Genomic DNA, 12158 nt, shown 5'->3' on the forward strand with positions numbered 1-12158 from the left:
AGCCCATATACACCATTGTGACACTATCTGTGTGTGACCATGCCCATTTAGAAGTAGCTGAACTAAAGCTATTTTGCTGAGAATTTATCATATTAACCAGCCCATATACACCGCTGTGACACTATCTGTGTGTGACCAAACCTATTTATAAGTAGCTGAACTAAAGCTATTTTGCTGAGAATCTGTCATATTAACCAGCCCATATACACCGCCGTGACACTATCTGTGTGTGACCATACCCATTTAGAAGTAGCTGAATTAAAGCTATTTTGCTGAGAATCTGTCATATTAACCAGCCCATATACACCGTTGTGACACTATCTGTGTGTGACCGTACCCATTTAGAAGTAGCTGAACTAAAGCTATTTTGCTGAGAATCTGTCATATTAACCAGCCCATATACACCGCTGTAACACTATCTGTGTGTGACCATACCCATTTAGAAGTAGCTGAATTAAAGCTATTTTGCTGAGAATCTGTCATATTAACCAGCCCATATACACCGTTGTGACACTATCTGTGTGTGACCGTACACATTTAGAAGTAGCTGAACTAAAGCTATTTTGCTGGGAATCTGTCATTTTAACCAGCCCATATACACCGCTGTGACACTATCTGTGTGTGACCAAACCTATTTATAAGTAGCTGAACTAAAGCTATTTTGCTGAGAATCTGTCATATTAACCAGCCCATATACACCGCCGTGACACTATCTGTGTGTGACCATACCCATTTAGAAGTAGCTGAATTAAAGCTATTTTGCTGAGAATCTGTCATATTAACCAGCCCATATACACCGTTGTGACACTATCTGTGTGTGACCGTACCCATTTAGAAGTAGCTGAACTAAAGCTATTTTGCTGAGAATCTGTCATATTAACCAGCCCATATACACCGCTGTGACACTATCTGTGTGTGACCGAACCTATTTAGAAGTAGCTGAACTAAAGCTATTTTGCTGAAAATCTGTCATATTAATCAGCCCATATACACCGCTGTGACACTATCTGTGTGTGACCAAACCTATTTATAAGTAGCTGAAATAAATCTATTTTACTGGGAATCTGTCATATTAACCAGCTCATATACACCGCTGTGACACTATCTGTGTGTGACCGAACCCATTTAGAAGTAGCTGAACTAAAGCTATTTTGCTAAGAATCTGTCATATTAACCAGCCCATATACACCACTGTGACACTATCTGTGTGTGACCGAACCCATTTAGAAGTAGCTGAACTAAAGCTATTTTGCTGAGAATCTGTCATATTAACGGCCCATATACATCGCTGTGACACTATATGTGTGTGACCGAAACCATTTAAAAGTAGCTGAAATAAATCTATTTTGCTGGGAATCTGTCATATTAACCAGCCCATATATACTGTTCCCTTTATTTTTTATTTCTTGCTTGGCGGAACGCTAACCATGAGGAAAAATTCTAATAAGGGACGCTATCATGGTCGTGGTGGTGGTGTTGGTGGAGCCACTGCTGCAGGGAGAGGACGTGGCCGTTTGGGCCCAGCTACACGTCCTAGTGAACCAACTACTTCGGGTCCCAGTAGGCACCAGAATTTCCAAAGATATTTGGTCGGGCCTAATGCCGTTCTAAGGATGGTAAGGCCTGAGCAAGTACAGGCGATAGTCGATTGGGTGGCCGACAGTGGATCCAGCACGTTCACATTATCTCCCACCCAGTCTTCTGCAGAAAGCCCACAGGTGGAGCCTGAAACCCATGCCCATCAGTATGTCACATCACCCCCGTGCATATCAGGAAACCTGTCTGAGCCTCAAGTCATGCAGTCTCTTATGCTGTTTGAAGACTCTGCTGCCAGGGTTTCCCAAGGGCATCCACCTAGCCCTTCCCCAGGGGTGGAAGACATAGAATGCACTGACGCACAACCACTTATGTTTCCTGATGAGGACATGGGAATACCACCTCAGCACGTCTCTGATGATGACGAAACACAGGTGCCAACTGCTGCGTCTTTCTGCAGTGTGCAGACCGAAAAGGAGGTCAGGGAGGAAGACTGGGTGGAAGACGATGCAGGGGACGATGAGGTCCTAGACCCCACATGGAATGAAGGCCGTGCACTGACTTTCAGAGTTCGGAGGAAGAGGCAGTGGTGAGACCGAGCCAACAGCACAGCAAAAGAGGGAGCAGGGTGCAAAAGCAGAGCAGCCGTGGCAAAGACAGTTCGCCTGCTACTGGCCACCGCCACCAGGGACTGAGCACACCAAAGGCAGCTTCAAGGAGTTCCCTGGCATGGCACTTCTTCACACAATGTGCTTACAACAAGACCGAGTGGTTTGAACGCTGTGCCATCAGAGCCTGAAGCGAGGCATTAACGTTCTGACCTTTAGCACAACCTGCATGACCAGGCATCTTCATGCGAGACACGGGCTGCAGTGGAGTAAGCACCTTCAAAACCAAGAAAGGGCCCAGGCCCCTCCTGCTCCCTCTGCTGCTGCCTCGGCCTCTTCCTCCGCCTCTGGAAGAACGTTGGCACCTGCCACCCAGCAAACAGAGGATGTGCCACCAACACCACCACCTCCGTCACCAAGCATCTCCACCATGTCACACGGAAGCGTTCAGCTCTCCATCTCCCAAACCTTGGAGAGAAAGCGTAAATTCCCACCTAGCCACCATCGATCTCTGGCCCTGAATGCCAGCATTTCTAAACTACTGGCCTTTGAAATGCTGTCATTCAGGCTGGTGGAGATGGACAGCTTGAAACAGCTCATGTCATTTGCTGTTCCACAGTACGTTGTTCCCAGCCGCCACTACTTTTCCAGGAGAGCCGTGCCTTCCCTGCACAACCAAGTATCAGATAAAATCAAGTGTGCACTGCGCAACGCCATCTGTGGCAAGGTCCACCTAACCACAGATACGTGGACCAGTAAGCACGGCACTGCACACTGGGTAAATGTAGTGGCGGCTGGGCACCAGGTGGAGAGCTGCTTGGTGCACGTCCTTCAGCCGCCAAGGATTGCAGGGCATCATTATTTGCCTTCTGTTGCCTCCTCCTCCTACTCGGCTTCCTCCTCCTCTTCTACCACCTCCTCATCCGGTCAGCGACAGACCTTCACCACCAACTTCAGCACAGCCAGGGTTAAACGTCAGCAGGCCGTTCTGAAACTGATGTGTTTGGGGGACAGGCCCCACACCGCGCAGGAGTTGTGGCAGGGTATAGAACAACAGACCGATGAGTGGTTGCTGCCAGTGAACCTCAAGCTCGGCCTGGTTGTGTGCGATAATGGGCGAAATCTCGTTGCAGCTCTGGGACTAGCCAGTTTGACGCACATCCCTTGCCTGGCACATGTGCTGGATTTGGTGGTGCAGAAATTCATGCACAACTACCCCGAGATGTCTGAGCTGCTGCATAAAGGGCGGGCCGTCTGTGCACGCTTCCGGCGTTCTCATCCTGCTGCCGCTCGGCTGTCTGCTCTACAGCGTAACTTCGGCCTTCCCGCTCACCGCCTCATATGCAACGTGCCCACCAGGTGGAACTCCACCTTGCACATGCTGGAGAGACTGTGCGAGCAGCAGCAGCAAAAGGCCATAGTGGAGTTTCAGCTGCAGCACACACGGGTGAGTCGGACTGAGGAACGGCACCACTTCACTACCAATGACTGGCCTCCATGCGAGACCTGTGTGCCCTGTTGCGCTGTTTCGAGTACGCCACCAACATGGGCAATGACGCCGTTATCAGCATTATAATACCACTTCTATGTCTCCTTGAGAAAACACTTAGGGCGATGATGGAAGAGGATATGGGCCAGGCGGAGGAGGAAGAGGAGCAGAAGGAAGAGGGGTCATTTCAAGCCATCTTTTAGAAGTGCCTCAGAGGGAGGTTTTTTGCAACAGCAGAGGCCAGGTACACATTTGGCCAGCCAGGGCCCACTACTGGAGGACGATGAGGAGGAGGATGAGGAGGATGAGGAGGATGAAGCATGTTCACAGCAGGGTGGTACCCAATGCAGCTCATGCCCATCAGTAGTGCGTGGCTGGGGGGATATGGAGGATGCAGACGATACGCCTCCCACAGAGGAAGAGCTTGTCCTTACCTCTTGGCAGCCTGGCACACATGAGCGACTACATGCTGCAGTGCCTGCGCAACGACTGCAGAGTTGCCCACATTTAGCATGTGCTGACTACTGGGTGGCCACCCTGCTGGATCCCCGTTACAAAGACAATGTGCCGTCCTTAATTCCCTCACTGGAGCGTGATAGGAAGATGCGTGACTACAGGCGCACTCTGGTAGAGGTGCTCCTGAGAGCATTCCTGACTGACGCCGGGGGACAAGTGGAAGCACAAGGCGAAGGCAGGGGAGGAGAAAGAGGTCACTAACGCAGCTGTGTCAGCGCCAGCACCTCAGAAGGCAGGGTTATCATGGCCGACATGTGGAAAAGCTTTGTCACCTCGCCGCAACAACCGGCTCCAACTGCTGATATGGATCGTGTTAGCAGGAGGCAGCATTTGACCAACATGGTGGAACAGTACCTGTGCACACGACTACATGTACTGACTGATGGTTCTGCCCCATTCAACTTCTGGGTCTCCAAATTGTCCACATGGCCAGAGCTTGCCCTGTATGCCTTGGAGGTGCTGGCCTGCCCTGCAGCCAGTGTACTCTCTGAATGTGAGGAGGAGGCATCATTACAGACAGACACAGCCGCCTGTCCACAGCCAATGTGGACAAGCTCACGTTCATTCAAATGAACCAGGCCTGGATCCCACAAGACTCGTCTGTACCTTGTGCAGAATAGACAGTTCTAACAGCCTCAGCCATCCATCCTTGTACTCAAGTGCACTTATTCATTTTTTTTTATATGTCCCAATATTTTGGGGGATACCCCTATGTAAAAATACAACCTGTTGGCTACCTATTCCTCCTTTGCCGCCACTTCCACCTAGACTGCCACGTGAGCCTACACCGCCACATCCACCCATTCACCGTCTCCTCAACCTCTTCCTCCTAGATCATTCCTAATTTTTTTTTTAAGGTCTTTTATGTTATTTTAATTCATTTCCCTATCCACACTTGTTTGCAGAGCATTTGCCATGCTCTTAAGCACATTTTGCTGCCTTTCCAGGGCTATTTTAGAGCCATTTTAGTGGCCAAAAGTCCGGGTCCCCATTGACTTCAATGGGGTCAAGTTCGGGTCAATTTCGGGTTCTGAACCCAAATATTATTATTATTATTTATTATTAAAGCGCCATTCATTCCATAGCGCTGTACATATGAGAAGAGGTATACATACATAATACAGACAATTGCACTAATCATAAACAAGACGAGTTACAAACTGGTACAGAAGGAGAGAGGGCCCTGCCCGTGAGGGCTTACAATTTACATGGTATGGGAGAATGACACAGTAGGTGTGGGTGAAGTTGGTCATGGCGGTATGGAGGCAGCAGGGTCACTGGTTGTAGGCTTGTCTGAAGATGTGGGTTTTCAGGTTTCTTTTGAAGGATTCCACTGTAGGTGAGAGTCTGATATGTTGGGGTAGCGAGTTCCATAGTATGGGGGATGCACGGGAGAAATCTTGGAGGCGATTGTGGGAAGAGGCGATAAGAGGAGAGGAGAGAAGGAGGTCTTGTCAGGATCGTAGAGTGCGTGTGGGGGTGTATCGGGAAAGTAGCACAGAGATGTAGGGAGGGGACAGGTTGTGGACGGCCTTGTATGTATTTGTTAGTACTTTGAAGTGAATTCTCTGGGCAATGGGGAGCCAGCGAAGGGATTGGCAGAGTGGAGAGGCAGAGGAGTAATAGGGTGAGAGGTGGATTAGTCGGGCAGCAGAGTTGAGGATAGATTGGAGGGGTGCGAGAGTGCTAGATGGAAGGCCACAGAGGAGAGGGCATGTACAAGCATTTTCGCAGATTCAAAGTTAAGGAAAGCATGGATGCGGGAGATAGAAACATAGAAACATAGAATGTGTCGGCAGATAAGAACCATTTGGCCCATCTAGTCTGCCCAATATACTGAATACTATGGATAGCCCCCGGCCCTATCTTATATGAAGGATGGCCTTATGCCTATCCCATGCATGCTTAAACCCCTTCACTGTATTTGTAGCTACCACTTCTGCAGGAAGGCTATTCCATGCATCCACTACTCTCTCAGTAAAGTAATACTTCCTTATATTACTTTTAAACCTTTGCCCCTCTAATTTAAAACTGTGTCCTCTTGTGGTAGTTTTTCTTCTTTTAAATATGCTCTCTTCCTTTACCGAGTTGATTCCCTTTATGTATTTAAAAGTTTCTATCATATCCCCTCTGTCTCTTCTTTCTTCCAAGCTATACATATTAAGGTCCTTTAACCTTTCCTGGTAAGTTTTATCCTGCAATCCATGTACTAGTTTAGTAGCTCTTCTCTGAACTCTCTCTAGAGTATCTATATCCTTCTGGAGATATGGCCTCCAGTACTGCGCACAATACTCCAAGTGAGGTCTCACCAGTGTTCTGTACAGCGGCATAAGCACTTCACTCTTTCTACTGCTTATACCTCTCCCTATACATCCAAGCATTCTGCTGGCATTTCGTGCTGCTCTATTACATTGTCTTCCCACCTTTAAGTCTTCTGAAATAATTACTCCTAAATCCCTTTCCTCAGATACTGAGGTCAGGACTGTGTCAAATATTCTATATTCTGCCCTTGGGTTTTTACGCCCCAGGTGCATTATCTTGCACTTATCCACATTAAATTTCAGTTTCCAGAGTTCTGACCATTCTTCTAGTTTTCCTAAATCCTTTTCCATTTGGCGTTTCCCTCCAGGAACATCAACCCTGTTACATATCTTTGTGTCATCAGCAAAAAGACAAACCTTACCAGCGAGGCCTTTTGCAATATCACTTATGAAGATATTAAACAAAATCGGTCCCAGTGTTTTTGAGTTGGAGGCGGCAGGTGGTGGAAAGTGCTTGGATGTGCGGTCTGAAGGAGAGGGCAGAATCCAAGGTCACTCCAAGACAGCGGACTTGGTTGACCGGGGAGAGTGTGCAGCCATTGATCGTGATAGATAGGTCTGTTGGGGGGGGTTGAGCAAGATGGGGGAAAGAGGATGAATTCTGTTTTATCCATGTTAAGTTTTAGAAAGCAAAAGGAAAAGAAGGATGATATAGAAGATAGACATTGTGGGATTCTGGATAGCAAGGTGGTGATGTCTGGACCAGAGAGGTAGATTTGTGTGTTGTCAGCGTAGGAGTGATACTGAAAGCCATTGGACTCTGTGAGCTGTCCCAGGCCAAAAGTGTAGATAGAGAAGAGCAGGGGTCCTAGGACAGAGCCTTGCGGGACACCAACAGAGAGGGAATGAGACGAGGAGGTGGTGCGGGAGTGGGAGACGCTAAACGTCCGGCCTGTGAGGTATGATGTGATCCAGGAGAGGGCCGGGTCAGTGATGCCAAGAGATGAGAGAGTTTGCAACAGAAGCGAGTGGTTAACAGTGTCAAAGGCAGAGGACAGGTCAAGGAGAAGGAGGACAGAATATTGTTTCTTGTTTTTGGCTGTCAGTAGGTCATTGGTGACTTTGGTGAGGGCAGTCTCAGTCGAATGGTGGGGTCGGAAGCCAGATTGTAGGTGGTCAAAGAGGGAGCAGGAGGAAAGGTGAGAGGACAGTTCAGAATTGACATGTTGTTCAAGTAGCTTTGAGGCATACGGAAGCAGTGATATGGGGCGATAACTGGACAAAGAAGATGGGTCAAGTGAAGGCTTTTTGAGGATGGGTGTAATGGTAGCGTGTTCAAAAGCAGAGGGGAAGAAACCAGAGGTTAGTGATAGGTTGAAGAGATGAGTTAGGGCTAGGATAAACACTGTGGTGAGGTTAGGGATGAGGTGGGATGGGATTGGGTCAAGTGCACAGGTGGTGAGATGTGGTCTGGAGAGTAGAGTGGAGAGTTTTTCTTCTGTAATGGTGGAGAAGCGGGTTTTGGGGGAAGAGGACCGAGCAGTTGTGTAGAGGGTCTGTAGGGACTGTGTAGTGAAGCTTTCTCTGATGTTGACTATCTTTTGTTTGAAATATTTGGCAAAGTTCTCAGCTGAGAAGAGAAGAGAGGAGAGGGTGGGGGTGCTGGGGGACGGAGAAGGGAGTTAAAAGTGCTAAAAAGTTGTTTAGGGCTGTGGGCCAGGGAAGATATAATAGATGAGAAGTAGGCCTGTTTTGCATCAGCGAGTGAGGATTTGAATATGAGGAGGGATTGCTTGTATGCGGTAAAATGATCTGTAGAATGGGATTTCTTCCATCGCCGCTCAGCAGCCCTGGAAGCTTGTCTGAGTTTTTTGGTCAGGTTGGTGTGCCAGGGTTGTCAGATTTTTAGGGTTTTGTTGTGTGTGAGGGGGGCAACAGTGTCCAGAGCTGTACTTATTGTAGTGTTATATAGGGTGGTAGCCACATCTGGGTCTTGGAGGGAACAGATGGTAGAGAGTGGGAGAAGAGAGTCAGAAAGCAAGCAAAAGTCTAGATGTTTAAGGTTCCTGCGGGGGTGTGCTAGTGTGTGGACCAGGGGAGCAGCAGAAGAGACCAATGAAGAGAAGGTGAGTAGGTTGTGGTCGGATAGGGGGAGAGGCAAATTAGAAAGGTTACATAGGGAGCAGAGGCGGGTAAAGATAAGATCCAAAGTGTGACCATCTCTGTGGTTGGGAACTGAAGACCACTGTGATAGGCCGAAGGAGGAAGAGAGCGATAGGAGTTTAGAGGCGGCTGAGTGGCAGGTGTCAATAGGGATGTTGAAGTCACCCATGATGATAGTGGGGATGTCGGCAGAAAGAAAGTGTAGTAGCCAGGTGTTAAAGTGGTCAAGAAAGATGGTGGCTGAGCCTGGGGGGCGGTAAATGACGGCTACTTGGAGGTTGGAGGGAGAGTAGATGCGAACAGAGTGTACTTCAAATGAGGTGAGTGTAATGGAGGGTGGCAATGGAGTTGGACTGTAGGAGCAAGTGTCTGATAGGAGAAGACCAACTCTTCCACCATGTTTGCAGCCGGGGCGGGGGGTGTGAGTGAATTGAAATCCACTATATGAGAGTGCAGCAGGGGAGGACGTGTCAGAGGATGTCAGCCATATTTCTGTGAGAACCAGAAAGGAAAGGTTTTGAGAGATGAAAAGTTCATGAATGTACGACAGTTTGTTACAGACAGAGTGTGCGTTCCATAATGCTCCTGCAAGAGGAACCAAAGGAGCAGGGGTCAGAGGAATGGTTATAGGGGTTGCAGAAGTTTGTAGATGGAGATTTGTATTGGGACGTAGAGGTGATAGTGGGGATTTGCTGAGGGGGGCCTGGATTTGAAGAGATAATAAGGCCCTATTCTCTTCAATATATTTATTAATGATCTTGTAGAAGGCTTGCATAGTAAAGTATAAATTTTCGCAGATGACACTAAACTGTGTAAAGTAATTTACACTGATGAGGACAGTATACTACTACAGAGGGATCTGGATAGATTGGAGGCTTGGGCAGATAAGTGGCAGATGAGGTTTAACACTGATAAATGTAAAGTTATGCACATGGGAAGGAAAAATGCAAGTCACCCGTACATACTAAATGGTAAAACACTCGGTAACACTGACATGGAAAAGGATCTAGGAATTTTAATAAACAGCAAACTAAGCAGCAAAAACCAGTGTCAGGCAGCTGCTGCCAAGGCCAACAAGATAATGGGTTGCATCAGAAGGGGCATAGATTCCCGTGATAGGAACATAGTCCTACCACTTTACAAATCGCTAGTCAGACCACACATGGAGTACTGTGTACAGTTCTGGGCTCCTGTAAACAAGGCAGACATAGCAGAGCTGGAGAGGGTTCAGAGGAGGGCAACTAAAGTAATAACTGGAATGGGGCAACTACAGTACCCTGAAAGATTATCAAAATTAGGGTTATTCACTTTAGAAAAAAGACGACTGAGGGGAGATCTAATTAATATGTATAAATATATCAGGGGTCAGTACAGAGATCTATCCCATCAGCTATTTATCCCCAGGACTGTGACTGTGACGAGGGGACATCCTCTGCGTCTGGAGGAAAGAAGGTTTGTACACAAACATAGAAGAGGATTCTTTACGGTAAGAGCAGTGAGACTATGGAACTCTCTGCCTGAGGAGGTGGTGATGGTGAGTACAATAAAGGAACTCAAGAGGGGCCTGGACGTATTTCTGGAGCTTAATAATATTACAGGCTATAGCTACTAGAGAGGGGTCGTTGATCCAGGGAGTTATTCTGATTGCATGATTGGAGTCGGGAAGGAATTTTTTATTCCCCTAAAGTGGAGAAAATTGGCTTCTACCTCACAGGGTTTTTGGCCTTCCTCTGGATCAACTTGCAGGATAACAGGCCGAACTGGATGGACAAATGTCTTTTTTCGGCCTTATGTACTATGTTACTATGTTACTATGTTACTATATCACCAGCAGTAAGGAGAAGCAGAGAAAGTGTTAATAGGTGAGAATAGGTGAGGGCATCTGTGTGTGTTTGGGAAGGAAGTGTTTTATGTTGCCAAGTAGGTTTGTGCAAGCTGTCAGATGAGAAGGTAAGATGGAGGGAGAGATGAATAGTTCCTTGCTGGGTAAATGAACGTGGGGGTATTTCAGGAGGTTGTTGACAAGTGGGAACAGTAAGATGAAAAATAGAAATATTCAGGTGTCCGCTCAACTCTATTGTTGAGGTCTGCCCACTTCACTCTTCCGTATGTTGGTGACGGCATGCACTTGACAAGTGATCAGCTGGACCCTACAATGATCTATACAGTACAGTCGATAGATGTGTATGACATGAATGATATCAGCCTATGGGTCTCTGCTGAAATACATCGTTACCCGTTTGTCCGGGTTACAACAAGTATGGGCATGAACTTCAATTAAAATGGCTGATGTATGCAAGAACTCAACTGCGCAATCCCGGAAGTTCTGCATTATTAGCATGATGTTGATGACGTAGACGCAATCCGGAGTATGCGCAATAGGAATCTCAACACGCCAAGGACGCCATTGCCGTCTCATATGTCAGTGAGTTTACATATGAATGGCTAGTTACCCACTCCCAGCGAACAATAATCAACAGCACTTGCACTTTTAACACATTATGTACTGATGCACATAAGCACTTGCACTTTTACATGGGTATTTTATGATTGTTTTATTTAAACACAGTAGTAGATTAATTGTGTATATATATATATATATATATATATATATATTTATGGAGATATTGTAATTATTGATTTGTACACGTGTATCTTTTTATCTTTTGTAATTATGACACAACAGATGGTCAAAAAAAATGTATGTATTGTAATGACCATGTGACATTTTGTTAATGATGTGGGTGTATATATTTGATTCACTGAGTCCCTTGTCTTGCTTGAGAAAGGCTCAATTGTAGAGCCGAAACGTTGCCACACCATGGGTGAATAAAACATTTGGATTTTGTTTTATCCTGCGTTGGAGTGCTGCTCTTTTTTCGCTAGCGTGCACCCGGCTACTTTATACTGTATCGGTGCTGCCTCCCGTTTATTTATTTTTTGTTTTTGTTATACTATATATATATATATATATATATATATATATTTATATAAGCACATGACACGGCAAAACCTCAAGAAAATGTGCGTTTTATTAAACCAAGCAGTAACAATAGTGAATGGTGCAAAGTACAAATACAAACTCAGGTGATTATTTAATGTAAACTATTAGTAATTGAATTAGATTTAATGTGTTTGATTCATATTGTTACTAAAAAGAAAAAATAATAATAATAGAAACAATAATATCCATACTCTGAAGAGATTACTAACTTCCATTAAAGTTCATTTTATCTCCTTTCTTTTTTTTTTTTTTTTTAAACAATTTTTATTGATTTTTAGTTCTTAATACAAAGAAAAGGAAAAAAGGAATAAAGGAATACATCACAGTACAAGGAATAAATGTTATATCCTGACGCAGCAGGAAATAGTAAATGAGCAATCAGTGCATGAGCAATCATTGCACTAGTTGTACAGAGAAGGTAAGCAACATTCCAACTCCAGGGAGTAATAGCATAACCGGAAATCGCTAGGTTAGTAGTTGTAATGTTCACATATATCTCAAATAACCAAAGGTTAATAGCTCATTTTTATTTAAGAAGGAATAGTTTAGGAGAAGTTTCTATATCTCATCCAAGCCGACCA

Source organism: Bufo bufo, chromosome 2 (assembly GCF_905171765.1).
Source record: "Bufo bufo chromosome 2, aBufBuf1.1, whole genome shotgun sequence".
Lineage (NCBI taxonomy): Eukaryota > Metazoa > Chordata > Amphibia > Anura > Bufonidae > Bufo > Bufo bufo.